This window comes from Schistocerca serialis, chromosome 7 (genome assembly GCF_023864345.2).
Source record: "Schistocerca serialis cubense isolate TAMUIC-IGC-003099 chromosome 7, iqSchSeri2.2, whole genome shotgun sequence".
NCBI classification, from domain to species: Eukaryota; Metazoa; Arthropoda; class Insecta; order Orthoptera; family Acrididae; genus Schistocerca; species Schistocerca serialis.
Window position 1 is genome coordinate 158791121 of NC_064644.1, and position 15259 is coordinate 158806379.

Consider the following 15259-nt stretch of genomic DNA (forward strand, 5'->3'; position numbering starts at 1 on the left):
CATTAGAACTACTGACAGCCTTGGGAGAGCCAGTCCTGACAAAACTCTACCGTCTGGTGAGCAAGATGTATGAGACAGGCGATATACCCTCAGACTTCAAGAAGAATATAATAATTCCAATTCCAAAGAAAGCAGGTGTTGACAGATGTGAAAATTACCGAACTATCAGTTTAATAAGTCACGGCTGTAAAGTATTAACGCGAATTCTTTACAGACGAATCGAAAAACTAGTAGAAGCCGACCTCGGGGAAAATCAGTGTGGATTCCGTAGAAACATTGGAACACGTAAGGCAATACTGAACCTACGACTTATCTTAGAAGAGAGATTAAGGAAAGGCAAACCTACGTTTCTAGCATTTATAGACTTAGAGAAAGCTTTTGACAATGTTGACTGGAATACTCTCTTTCAAATTCTGAAGGTGGCAGGTGTAAACTACAGGGAGCGAAAGGCTATTTACAATTTGTACGGAAACCAGATGGCAGCTTTAAGAGTCGAGGGGCATGAAAGGGAAGCACTGGTTGGGAAGGGAGTGAGACAGGGTTATAGCCTCTCCCCGATGTTATTCAATCTGTATATTGAGCAAGCAGTAAAGGAAACAAAAGAAAAATTCGGAGTAGGTATTAAAATCCATGGAGAAGAAATAAAAACTTTGAGGTTCGCCGATGACATTGTAATTCTGCCAGAGACAGCAAAGGACTTGGAAGAGCAGTTGGACGGAATGGACAGCGTCTTGAAAGGAGGGTATAAGATGAACATCAACAAAAGCAAAACGAGGACAATGGAATGTAGTCGAAATAAGTCGGGTGATGCTGCGGGAATTAGATTAGGAAATGAGACACTTAAAGTAGTAAAGAAGTTTTGCTATTTGGGGAGAAAAATAATTGATGATGGTCGAAGTAGAGAGGATATAAAATGTAGACTGACAATGGCAAGGAAAGCGTTTCTGAAGAAGAGAAATTTGTTAACATCGAGTATAGATTTAAATGTCAGGAAGTCGTTTCTCAAAGTATTTATATGGAGTGTAGCCATGTATGGAAGTGAAACTTGGACAATAAATTGCTTAGACAAGAAGAGAATAGAAGCTTTCGAAATGTGGTGCCACAGAAGAATGCGGAAGATTAGATGGGTAAATCACATAATTAATGAGGAGGTACTGAATAGAATTGGGGAGAAGAGGAGTTTGTGGCACAACTTGACTAGAAGAAGGGATCGGTTGGTAGGACGTGTTCTGAGGCATCAAGGGATCACAAATTTAGTATTGGAGGGCAGCGTAGAGGGTAAAAATCGTAGAGGGAGACCAAGAGATGAATACACTAAGCAGATTCAGAAGGATGTAGGCTGCAGTAGGTACTGGGAGATGAAGAAGCTTGCATAGTATAGAGTAGCATGGAGAGCTGTATCAAACCAGTCTCAGGACTGAAGACCATAACAACAACAACACAGACGAACGTGCAACGAGTTGGTGGACTGTGCGTATACCACATTTGGAGGAACGGCTTCTGCAGGATATTGAGACTAACGGTAGTACAAGCTCCAGACAAGTCGCCCGCCAACATGTAAGCCAAAGTACTATTATCTATATTCTGCACGACAACCGCTACTATCGATATCACCTGCAACGAGTTCAAGGATTATCACCAGCAGGTTCCCCATCTACGGGAAGGACTTTTCGACTGCTTTTGCACCAGACCATCACAATTATGGGGTTTCTGTCTTCAGTTCTCTTTACTGACGAAGCAACCTTTACCAGAACTGGCATCACCAATGTGCATAATCTTATGGAATGGCTATAATGCGGCGTGCGGTCAGAGGAACCTCATTCGTCAGCGCCATCTACCGTGGCAACGATGCGTTTCCGGACACATGTTTATAGGACCTCTTTTCCTCCGTTTCCAGTCAGGAATCCGCCCCTGCAGTTGTCGGTTTTCTTCTCCCTGTGTGTGTGTGTATGTGTGTGTGTGTGTGTGTGTACGTGTAGTTCCACCCTGCTGTACATCAGAGCAAAATTTTCAGTCTTACTACTTGAGAAAGGAGTAGAACGGGATTGTAACCTATCGCCACGTTATTCAGTCTGTGTGTTTAACAAGCGGTACACAAAACTATAGAGATATTAGCAAAAGAAATTAATATTTAAGAAGTAGAAGTAAAACCTTCGAGATAATTCTGTCTGAGATGGTAAAGGACTTGGAAGAACGACTGAACAGAACTGACAGTGCTTCTTAAAGAAGTTATAAGATGACTATCAACAAAACCAAATCACGGGAACTATAATGTAGTCAAATAAAATTACATAAATGGATGCTGAAGGAATTAGAATACGAAAGGAGAGATTGAAAGCAAAACTGACGATAGCTGAACGGGAGAGGATATAGAACGCAGACTGGCTAAAGCAATAATTTTTTTTAACTATCGAGTGTTAATTATGTGTTAAAAGTATTTTCTGAAGGTGTGTGCCTAAGATGTAGCTCTCTCAAGAGTGAAACATGGGCGTAGAAACTTTTGAAGTATGATGCTAAAGAAGAATTATGGAAATTAGATGTGGAGATAACTAACGAAGAGAGGAGAAAAGAGATGTATGACACAGTTTTATTTAAAGAATGGACTGGTTGACAGAACACCTTCTGAAGCGTCAAGGAGTCCTGAAATTGATAATGGAGTGAATCCTAGGGTGTAAAACTTGAAGAGGGAGACCAAAGCTTGGCCACAGTAACTAAATAAATAGGTTTAAACTGATGCAAGGTGCAGTAGTTATGTATATACTGAAAATAAACGCGTGAACGAGTTACACTATCGTGGAGAGAGCTATTAAACCGGTCTTCTAACGGACGATGAATTCCTCTCTTACTTTTATATCTCGCAGAAGCACTTGAAACCGAGGTCCTGAATTATTTGCTGGATGCATTCCAATACCTGTATTGCTCTATAGTTTTTACCCTCTGTAGCTCCCACTTTTACCATCAGTAGTTCCCCCAAGTACCAAGGAAGTTATTCCCTGATGTACTAACGTATGTCCTATCGCCCTGTCCTCTCTTCTTGTCAGTATTTTCCGTACATTCTTTCTTCGCCGATTTTGGGGAGAACCACCCAATTTTTTACCTTATCACTCCACCTCATTTTCAGTACTCTTTTGTAGCACATCATCTTAAATGCTTCGATTCGCTTCTGTTCCAGTTTTACTACTGTCCATGTTTCACCGCCATACAGCGCTGTGCTCGAAATCTACATTCTCAGAAATTAAGATCTGTGTTTCGTACCAGTAGACTTCTCTTGTCCAGGAATGCCCATTTTGCCAGTTCTATTCTGCTTTTTATGTCCTCCTTCCTCCGTCTGTCACGGATTATTTTGCTGTTCAGGTAGCAGAATTCCTTACTTCATCTATTTCGTTATCACCAATTCTGATTTTTCTCGCTGTTCCCATTTGTGCTACTTCTCATTATTTTCTTCGATTTTCTCTGAAGCTATATTCTGTACTCATTAGGCTGTTCATTCCATTCAACCTATCCTGTAATTCTTTTTCACTTTCACTAAGGGTACCAATGTCATCAGCGAAAGTTATCTCATTGCTTCTTCGATGTATAGATTGAACACTAGAGGCAAAAGATTGCATCACGGGCCTACAATTTTTTAAATCTGAGCACTTCGTTCTTGGTTTTCCAGTCTTACTGTTCCCTTTGGGTTCTTTTATATACTGCTTCTTACCCATCTTTCACCATAACTTACCTCATTTTTTCTCAGAATTTCGAATATCTTGCACAATTTTACATTGTCAAACGCTTTTTCCTGTCGACAGATCCGCTTACTGTGTCTTGATTTTTCTTCAGTCTTGCTTTCATTGTCAAATTGAACTGTCTCCCCCTGGCCCTTACCGTTTCCAAAGTTAAATTGCTCTTCATGTAACAGATTCTCAATTTTGTAATGAACACTTAGTGCCTAGTGGGGCGATCACTCTGTTGTAGAAATAATTCAGAAGCCAAGATCGCTTAAATACTGTTTACTGGATAACCGGCTTCAATATACTAAAGGTGCCATCACAATGTTAAGCTACATTCGGATCCGATGATGGTACCTTTAGTGTGTTGAAACCGGTTATCCAGTAAACAGTATTTAAACGATCTTGGCTTTTGAATGATTTCTCAATTTTGTTTTGATTCTACTGCATATTATTCGTGTCAGCAGCTTGGATGCATGAGCTGTTAAGCTGAATGTGCAATAATTCTCGCACCTGACGGCTTTTGCAATCATCAGGATTGTGTGTATGATATTGTTCAGGAAGTCTGACGTATATTGCCCGTGTCGTATATTCTACACACCAACTTGAAAAGTCGTTTTGTTGCCACTTCCCCCAACCGTCTTAGAGATTCCAAAAGAATGTTTTCCATCCTTTCTGCCTTGATTGTTCTTGTATGTCTAGTGCAATAGTTTCATCACAGTATGTTCTCATAAGTATCTCAATAATTTTGAGGTAATGTCGCCTACTCAAGAGGCTTTGTTTCGACTTATATCTTTCAGTTATCTGTCATATTAATGTCGCAGTTTTGTGCCTCATTTTATCTTCCTCTATTTCCTGTTCTCATTCTATAATATTTCCTTGAGATTAGTTAGCCTTGTATTGCCCTTGTATGTCCTCCTTCAAACAGTTCAACCTTTTCTTCTTTGTTTAATATCGGCTTGCCACTGGAACTCTTGACGTTCATACACACTATTTTCTTCAAAGGTTTCTTTACTTTTCCTATTTTCAGCATTTACTTATCTGTACTCAATTATGCTTCTAAGGATTTGCATTTATGTTCCAGCCATTCCTGCTTTGCTAATTTGCACCTATTGCCGATCTCATATTTTTAAGTGCTTATATTCCCTTTTGCTACTTCACTTACTGCAGCCATAAATTTTCACCTTCTATGATTTAAATTTAGTATCTTCTGTGTTATAAAGATTCCTTCTGTGTCTTGTCTTTTTTCGTAGTTGTTCCTCTGCTACTTCACTACTTCAGCTCTCAAATGTACACGTCTTGTATACCACTGGCAAAGCTTAATGGCCCTGTAGCCCATATCTTCTCCTCCTTTCGAGTGTGCATTAATAAAATTACATTTTGTGGGAAGTTCTTTTCTGTAACTTCGTGAAACTAGAATTAATTATTTTTTGGGTTATGGAAGGTAACGTCAGTCACACAACACACTTCATGTTAAGGGTGTAAGTAGGCTGTTTAGGTTTTTATGTTGGTAACGCTACGTAGCGCTCTCTATGAAAATCACTGGCTGTGCCGTGTGCAGTCTGTGGCTGGTTGGAATTGTTGGAATATTCGCAATTGTAGAGTTGGGCAGTTGAATGTGAACAGCGCGTAGATTTGCGTAGTTGGAGGTGAGCCGCCAGCAGTGGTGGATTTGGGAAGAGAAATGGCAGAGTTTTGAGAGCGGACGATCTGGACGTGTATCCGTCAGAAAAACGAAAATTGTAAGACACTATTAAGGTAAATACATTGTTTGTTCTCTATCAAAATCTTTCATTTGCTAACTATGCCTATCAGTAGTTAGTGCCTTCAGTAGTTACAATCTTTTATTTAGCAGGCAGTATTTGCGCTCGCTGTATTGCTGTAGTTCGAGTAACGAAGATTTTTGTGAGGTAAGTGATTCATGAAAGGCATAGGTTATTGTTAGTCAGGGCCATTCTTTTGTAGGGATTGTTGAGAGTCAGATTGCGTTGCGCTAAAAATATTGTGTCAGTTTCGGGATGATCAGAATAAATAAAGAGAGAAATTTCTGAGTACGTTCAGTTTGTTCATCTGTTTGAAAATCAAATAACGTAAGAGGTTTACCAGCACAGTAATTCTCTACTTTTTCTAAGGGGAGGTTTCAAGAGGTACACCACCAAATGGTTCAAATGGCTCTGAGCACTATGGGACTTAACTTCTGAGGTCATCAGTCGCCTAGAACTTAGAACTACTTAAACCTAACTAACCTAAGGACATCACACACATCCATGCCCGAGGCAGGATTCGAACCTGCGACCGTAGCGGTCGCGCGGTTCCAGACTGTAGCGCCCAGAACCGCTCGGTCACTCCAGCCGGCTACACCACCAAATATTGCCTTCAGCTCAACAATTATTTTTGTGTAACATGTAATGAAAATTAGCCTGCTAGTTCCTAATCGATCTCTTTTTATGTTTTTCTAGTACACGGGTGTCATAATGGTTTAATTTCCGGCTTCATTTCATAAAGACAAAGCAGGCAATACCGGACGGAATACCTGAGGGATACTTCTCTTCAGAGGTGACATCGAAACAATGCCAGATCTGTATATTGTGGGATGGATAGTAATTTCAGCATCAGACCTTTCGCGTTGTTCAATCTTGATGGAAGGCCATTCATTCGTTCTGCATCTAGTGGACAGGTAATTGTGTGAGGAGAAGGCTTGTGTAAGTCGCACATACATGAAGTTTAGCTGTTTCGCATCGAAAATTTCGTATTTTTATAACTTTCTTATTGTGTTGGGACAGCTTGTGAATTGTATTTGTAATTCTGTATTGATATTAAATTTTCATGTACATAATATGGTAATGGGAAACTCATTTGGAAATGACGTCTCGTACGCTACACAGCTTTCTATTTCTCATACGGCATTACTTGCAAAATGATTTCCCTTTATATCTCAGCCGTCATAACTTCCGTAATCTTTTCCCTATGCGGTTTACTCATGGAGTAACTGGCTCGGCTTTTACGACGCTATACGGCCTAAGGCATGTGCACTCTCGCTCCTCGAATGCAGCTGTGCGAAAGCAAGCGGGGGAAGAACAGAAGTTTCCAAGTAGGAAACAAGACTGCGGCAGCAACTTCACCGTCAAAATATCGCATATTGGAGATCCTTTTACTGGCATCCCATTTTATGAAAGTGCTTTGATGCAGCACGAGGAACGGAAAGATACAAATAAATTCTGAAACAACACACAGTCACGTTCAAAACTTATCACTTTTACTAAGAGGGCAGCTTACTCCTTCCGAAGCACTCTGGATAATAGCAGACATCGTAATGATAGCAAAAGAAAGTTGAAAAGAAACAAACTGGCGGTATGCGCCTCTTTTTGCTCACAGGAGTCTCTGGATAACCATTAAAAGCAACACATATATTTAATTCAGTTCGCAGAGTAACTTTGACGAATCGCCTGTTCGCTGACAGCCGTCGTGGGTTAATGGAACGGCAAAAAAACTGTTTGCTTGCCGAAAAGTCTCCGTAACTCTGTTATTCCGTGTTACTTCTAAATCAAGGCAGGAGGATGACAAATGATACTCTTGCAACATGGTCATGAGAGATGTTCTTTATCCGTGTTGGTAACTGACTTTTCGTAAGTAAGAACCACACTTAGATTCACCAATAATGTGTGTTCCAACTTCAGGTTCGTTCTGCAATGATGTTACAAGCTTCCAGAAATGTTGGAGAAGGGTAAATGTATCAGTGTTAAGCAAGGGAGCCTAGTCCGTAAATGACCAAGCCGAAAGCTATAAGTGGAAATCTACTGAAGTTACGCCTTAGTCTCGCGCAGCGCTTTAAGTGCCCCCAATTTCCGAACCGTAGTCATGACGTACAGAATTCCCGCTAAACACTCCAAAAGACCCTTAGATAGCATCCCCTGCTGGATAAGTAACGGCGTATATAACTTTATGTCAGAGAGGCCGAAAATCGTAAGTCTGCAGTGCAGAAGTACAGTGCCACAATTTAGCCTGCTTGCCGGCTTCGCGCATTCGGGTCATGGAAAATACGTTTAGGAAATCGACATAAAGTTTCAACTTTTGTCTGTAATATGCAAGACCCAAAGCCTTAGATGCGGAACGTTTCCTTCATGAGGAAGTGGAGATACCGCCATCGGAACTTCTGGGTATCCACTTCAGTAACACAGTCAAAGTTAAAATGATCAATGACGCTGCGCGCGAGCGCGTTTTAAACGCGACCAAACAGGGACTCCGTTTCCGTCACGCTGACGGTAGCGTCGGCGTGGCCAAAACCGAACATGCGGGATTGGGCATTAGAACTACTTGCGTGTTCGAACTCCCATTCGAGGTACCTGCAGAGGACGTGATAGCTGCCATACGGCGCTGCCCATGACCATAAGGCAGAACACTGGACTCACTTCCGCACATACCCTGTTTTTAAAGGGATTATTCACATCAAAGTTCATCTGCTCACCATGTCCCATCTTATCTGACCATTAGCGGATGTCGGACAGTAATCGTGTACGACGGACAGCCGCGTACTTCTTATGGGTATGGAAGAGAGTAACAAATCAGTGCCGCGTGGTTTGAGGCGCCACGTCACGGACTGCACGGCTGCTCCCACCGGCCTGAAGGCCTACAGCGACGGACAACGCTGCTACCAACAGGAGGAGTGGTACTTCAAATGCCGTCTACAATACTCCGGTCACATATACGACGGCGCTTAAGCCGCCTTCGGCCGCCCGGCGGCTCTCGAATCATGTGAACAGCGGATGAATAGTGGTCCAATCCTTCCTGAACCGATTACGAACGAGGTGACTGACAATGTGAAGTCAGCCATGTCCTCAGTTCCGGTGGTTCTTCCGGCGGCGGCCGTGGCCGATGCTCATGCCGAACGTGACACCTTGGTCGACTCTCTGGTTGTCTCGACGGCAGCCTTCCTGCCTGACCGGCGCGACTGCCTCCTGGCTTTGGACACGGAGAGACGATCACGTAAACAACGCTTCCCTAAACGACGCTTAAGAAGGCGCCGAGGCCACATTGGGACTCTTCTCCCTGTCCAGATGATACACAACCTATTGAGCAAATCAACGCCGACCTCTGTAGCCGAGTGGTTCTAGGCGCTTCTCTCCGGAACCGCGCTGCTGCTACGGTCGCAGGTTCGAATCCTGCCTCGGGCTTGGATGTGTGTGCTGTCCTTAGGTTAGTTAGGTTTAAGTAGTTCTACGTCTAGGAGACTGATGACCTCAGATGTTAAGTCCCATAGTGCTTAGAGCCATTTCAACCATTTTTTGAGCTAATCAACGTTTCAGCGTCTGACCATGGATGACCGCATAGTCAGTGCCGTTTCTTCAACTGCCCATCCGTTCAACTGCCGTTCCAAGTGTTTTGCTATCTGACAGAATTAACATGTCTCGGCAAACCTCAAAGTTTTATTTCTTTTCCCTGAACTTCAATTCCCACTCCAGATTTTTCTTTGGTTTCCTTTACTGCGTGCTCAGTGAACAGATTGAATAACATCTGGGGCGGGTTACAGGCCTGTTCAGCGCCTAGTCCACCAGTGCTTCCCTTTCATGCCCCTCTACTCTTATGACTGCCGTCTGGTTTCTGTACAAGTTGTAAATAGCCTTTCACTCCCTGTATTTTACCAACACTACCTTCAGAATTTCAAAGAGAGTGTTCCAGTCAACACTGTCGCTATAAACGTATGTTTGCTTTTCCTTAACCTATCTTCTAAGCTAAGTCTTAGGGTCAGGATTACCTCGTGAGTCCCCACACCTCTCCGGAATACAAACTTATTTCACCGGAGGTCAGCTTTTACCAGTTTTCCCATTCTTCTGTAAAGAAGTGGTGGCAGTAAACCAGTCTTCCGACTGAAGACCACGACACCAACAGGTATCCTACATCTATAATGCAGAAATTTTAATGTTGGTGATTTGAAACAGGGGTGCAGATTCTGAGTTATGCAAGCGGCACTACAGAGAGGGGGAGCTTGTTTTGCAACCAATGTCGGCTCTTAATTTGGCTAATTAGCTTTCTTTTCTGAGAATGAGTTGTAGATGTCACGCTCTATGAAGAACAGAGAATTGTTTCATCAGTGTATAAAAGTAGATTATTAAAAGTGAGTAGTACCAATTGTCTTATTAGTCCTTGATCTGATAGAACAGAAAAAAGTAAATACCAATTCATTTAAAAAATGAAAGTGTTCAAAGAAAATTCTTTTTCACTCTAGAATTAAATTACACGCTAATGTTCATGACGGTGGAAGGAGGGAGGAGGTAGTTGTTAATATGCGATTACACTCAACGGTAATGCTCTCAGAAAGGCTGGGCGTCTCTGCACGAGTCATGCACGCACCTGTGCGCACAAACACACATTTGCGTACATATGCACTTTTCTGAAAGCCCTGCTAGATTTTAAAACAATTACTACAGAGGAGGAAGAAAAGAAATGTTACAGCGAGCGATATAATTCCAAGTAAAGGTATGAGAAAGAGTGTTCCTAAATAACGCCACAAGGGGCGAGAAAAAAAAGAAAGGAATGTAGCCCTCGTCGAGCAGCAAGCCACTTTGTTCCGCAGAGAGCAAAGCGCCGCCCGCCGCGCCGGTGTGGTTAGTGTGCCGGCGCAGATGTAACGCTGGCTGGGCCTGCGCACACAGTCGTGGTCGGCGAGGCGCGTCGGCCGCGGCTAACGAGCGAATTATGCCGCCGTGCCACGCCACGCCACGCCACGCCGGAGGCGGCGCCGCTGCGGCTGCGTGGCCGGGGGCGGCTGCGTTGGCCCCGGGCCAGCCGCGTCGGGGGCGGCGCCGCCGCTAAATATAGGGGCGGGGACGGTCGTTCCGCTCCGCCGACAGCCCCGCGGTTTCTAAAGGATGCCGCTCTCAACTACAACCCAATAACGGATCAGTTCAGACAATCGGATACCATCCTTCTCATACCACGTAAGCTCACCGGAAAAAATCTTACACCTTTAGAACTGTTTCGGTCACGAATCTAAATTATTTTTACAAGACCTCTTCTATGAATCGAAGAGGCGTCACGTGACGCTCCACCAATACCGTGGGTTACAGCAGAGTTTTGATAGATATTTTGGTATTACGATTATTTAACTACTAACCTTTTCTCTGAGACTCCGCCCGCGTGCGCATTCCATACATATATTGAACACGCCTCCTCCTCCTCCTCCTCCTCCTCCTCCTTTCTATGTCCACCTCATTCTCCTCATCCCTATTCTCTTTTTGCAATTCCTCCATCCCCTCTCTCATAGCATGTCGTCCTCTCCCTTCCCATATCGCCTTCCCGTGTACTTTTCTTGACCAAATAACTGTTTAGCCAACGATGGTGTGATTACGCTTCTCAAGATAAGTGGTCTTTAACTGAAAAAAATCTCTCCATTGGTAAAAGATAGTGGACTTGTCCCACATTTGGATCTCTAGGAAGGGGTGACAAAGGGGAGATGATAACGACAAAAATATTGAAGATTGTATCAGTGCTATGGTTGGCTGATTCGGAACAGGGAACCAAACGGCAAGGTCATCGGTCACACCGAATAAGGAAAAGATGGGGATGGAAAACAGCTATGTTCATGTAGAATCACATCGAAAGAATTAGACACGTCGTTGAAAACTGTTGTTGCTGTTGTGGTCTTCAGTCCTGAGACTGGTTTGATACAGCTCTCTCTCCATGCTACTCTAGCCTGTGCAAGCTTCTTCATCTCGCAGTACCTACTGCAACCTACACCCTTCTGAATCTGCTCAGTGTATTCATCTCTTGATCTCCCTCTAAGATTTTTACTCTCCACGCTGCCCTCCAGTACTAAATTGGTGATCCCTTGTTGCTTCAGAACATGTCCTACCAACCGATCCCTTCTTCTAGTAAAGTTGTACCACAAACTCCTCACTCCCCAGCTCTATTCAATACCTCCTCATTAGTTACGTGATCTACCCATCTAATTTTCAGCATTCTTCTGTAGCACCACATTTCGAAAGCTACTATTCTCTTCTTGCCCAAACTATTTGTCGTCCACGTTTCACTTCCATACATGGCTACACTCCATACAAATACTTTCAGAATCGACTTCCTGATACTTAAATCTATACTCGATGTTAACAAATTTCTGTTCTTCAGAAACGCTTCCCTTGCCATTGCCAGTCTACATTTTATATCCTCTACTTCGACCATCATCAGTTATTTTTCTCCCCAAATAGCAAAACTCCTTTGCTACTTTAAGTGTCTCATTTCCTAATCTAATTCCCTCAGCATCACCAGACTTTATTCGACTATATCCCATTATCCTCGTTTTGCTTTTGTTGATGTTCATGTTATATCCTCCTTTCAAATGTTCAAATGTGTGTGAAATCTTATGGGACTTAACTGTTAAGGTCATCAGTCCCTAAGCTTACACACTACTTAACCTAAATTATCCTAAGTACAAACACACACACCCATGCCCGTGGGAGGACTCGAACCTTCGCCGGGACCAGCCGCACAGTCCACGACTGCAGTGCCTTAGACCGCTCGGCTAATCCCACGCGGCTATATCCTCCTTTCAAGACACTGTCCGTGGCGTTCAACAGCTCTTCCAAGTCCTTTGCTGTCTTTGACAGAATTACAATGTCATCGGCGAACCTCAAAGTTTTTATTTCTTCTCCGTGGATTTTAATGCCTACTCCGAATTTTTCTTTTGTTTCCTTTACCGCTTGCTCAATGTACAGATTGTATAACACCTGGGAGAGGCTACAACACTGTCTCACTCCCTTCCCAACCATTGCTTCCCTTTTATGTCCCTCGACTCATATCTGCCATCTGGTTTCTGTACAAATTGTAAATAGCCTTTCGCTCCCTGTATTTTACCCCTGCCACCTTCAGAATTTAAAGAGAGTATTCCAGTCAACATTGTCAAAAGCTTTCTCTAAGTCTACAAATGCTAGAAACGTAGGTTTGCCTTTCCTTAATCTATCTTCTAAGATAAGTCGTAGGGTCAGTATTTTGGTATTACGATTATTTAACTACTAACCTTTCCTCTGAGGTTCCGCCAGCGTGTGTGTTCCACACATACACTGAACATACTTCCTCCTCCTCCTCCTCCTCCTCCTCTCTGTGGCCACCTCATCCTCCTACTTCTGTCTATCTCGTCATTCCCATTCTCTTTTTCTATTTCCTCCATCCCCTCTCTCATAGCATGTCTTCCTCTTCCTCGCCACATAGTCTTCCCGTGTACTTTTCTTGACCAAATAACTGTTTAGCCAACGATGATGTGACTACGCTTCACACGAAAGGTGGTCTTTAACTGAAAAGTGTTTTGATGGTCTCTCCATTGGTGAAAGATAGTGGACTAGTGCCCCATTTGGATCTCTGGGAAGGGCTGACATAGGGGAGATGATAACGACAAGTACATCAGTGCTATGGTTGACTGATTCGGAAGATGGAACCTAACAGCAAGGGCATCGGTATCACCGAATTAGAATAGTCGGGGATGGAAAAAGCGATGTTCATGTAGAATCACGTCGAAAAAGTTAGGTATGTAGTCTTTTTTTTTTTTTTTTTTTTTTTTTTTTTTTTTTTTTTTTTTTTTTTGTGATATGTTACAATACAGCATCACCGATCTATTACGGTCTAACTGTGTTGGTGAGGCGTGAGGCAGTAAATTTCCACAGGGCAGTGACTGCGTCACTGCAATTCACTTTGGAGGTGTGGCGGTGGGACTTGTAGTCCTGTACCACCCTCTGACGGTGACAGTACTACATGAGTCAGGCAGAAAAATTTTGCCTAACATGGGCAGGTATGATTGGAAAGTATTGGACGTAGAATGGGGGCTAGTCCCGCCAAAGGATGCGTCCGTGGTGGGCGTGCCAGACCTATCGTTAGCCATGGTCGGAATCCGTTTCCTCTAGGATGGTTAGAGGAACCGGATGTCGATGCCAGCGGCGTGGAAGTGTGGTCCCAACGTGGCGTAACCCATGGACAGTGTCCCGCAAGGCATCCACTTTCTCATAGAGCCGCCGCGCGTTATTGCGTATGGTCGTCTTTAGGGGGACGATATCCGCTTCCTCGTAGAGAGTGACAATTCTCGTGAGTGGCGGGGCGTGCAGGCTCCACCTGAGCACCTTGTTCTGCAGGCGCTGCAATGTCCGCATCCTGGTGACACTAATCGTGGCCCATGCAGCAGATCCATACGTGAGGGCAGGCAGGATAACTGTTCGGTAAATGCGGAGCTTGGTATGCAGGTTAAGTTCCCTACTGCGAAAGAACGGGTACAAAGCCCTGGTTAGCTTTTGCCCCTTGTTGGTGACATACTCCGCATGACAGTGGAAGAGCAACTTGTGGTCCATCTGGACCCCGAGATAGGTGGTTGTCAGGGACCAGGACACCTGCACACCTGCAATCGAAATATTGCGGCGGAGGACTGGGCGCCGTTTCGTGAAGTAAACTGCCGTAGTTTTGGCGGCATTGAGAGCTATTTTGTTTGTCCGGCACCAGGTGATAGTGGCGTCCACCTGTCGCTGGAGGCGGGCGACGACGGCGTCAGTAATGCGGCCAGTGGTGTATAGCGCTGTGTCGTCAGCGTATTGTGCAAGGTGGCACTCGGGGATGACCGGCATATCATTGACATAGATATTAAATAGGATGGGAGATAGCACCGATCCTTGCGGAGTGCCTGCGGACAACTGGCGAATGCCAGAACGCATTCCCCGTTGAGCCATTAGGAAAGTCCTACCACGGAGAAAGTCATCCACGATCTTGACATAAATATCCGGTATAGGGGTCTGTGTCAGCATCTTGTGTACGAAGTTGTCTCGCCAGATCTTATCGTAGGCGTTTTGCAAGTCCAGAAAAACGGCAGCTGTCGACTTGGCAGTGTTGAAGCCTTTGCTGATGTGTTCAGTGATCCGTAGACCTGAAGTTCAGCAGAGAGGTGCGAAGTGAATCCATACTGTTCAGGACGGATCGTCCCAGCTGCTGCAAGAGGTTGGGAAAGTCGGTGAAGGATCACAGATTCAAGGACCTTCGCCATAGTGTTTAGGAGGCTGATGGGCCTGTTGTTGGTGGGGACTGTAGGATCTTTGAACCTCTTGGGGATCGCAATCAGCTTGGCTTGTTTCCACTGAGGGGGGAAAAGGCAACATGTGAGACAACAGTTTCAAATCTTGGTGAACAAGATGAGTGGTGTGCGGGGAAGGTGGCAAAGTTGTTCATTAAAAATTCCGTCCAATCCAGGGACCGACCGGCCACGTCGCGCTGAAATTCTGTCGTTAAAAACTACGACGATAATATTGGCAAACAAAGATATAGTGGCTGCGAGTAGCAGCAGTGATGCTGAAAAGAGGCTGTTGTACACTGTGTCTCTGGTTTTGTTAGACGACTTGGATGTAATTTCTAATCTCTTTCGTTTTGTGTTGTCTTCTTAGCTGGAGCAGAGGGAGGTATATGTTATGAAAGGGATAGTCCGTCATTTCTATCAGAATTGTGACTTTAATGTTTGGTGTCTATGTAGAAAAGGATAATGGATTAAAAACCACTACAATTCGAAAGAGCTCATCTTGATGAATAAACGG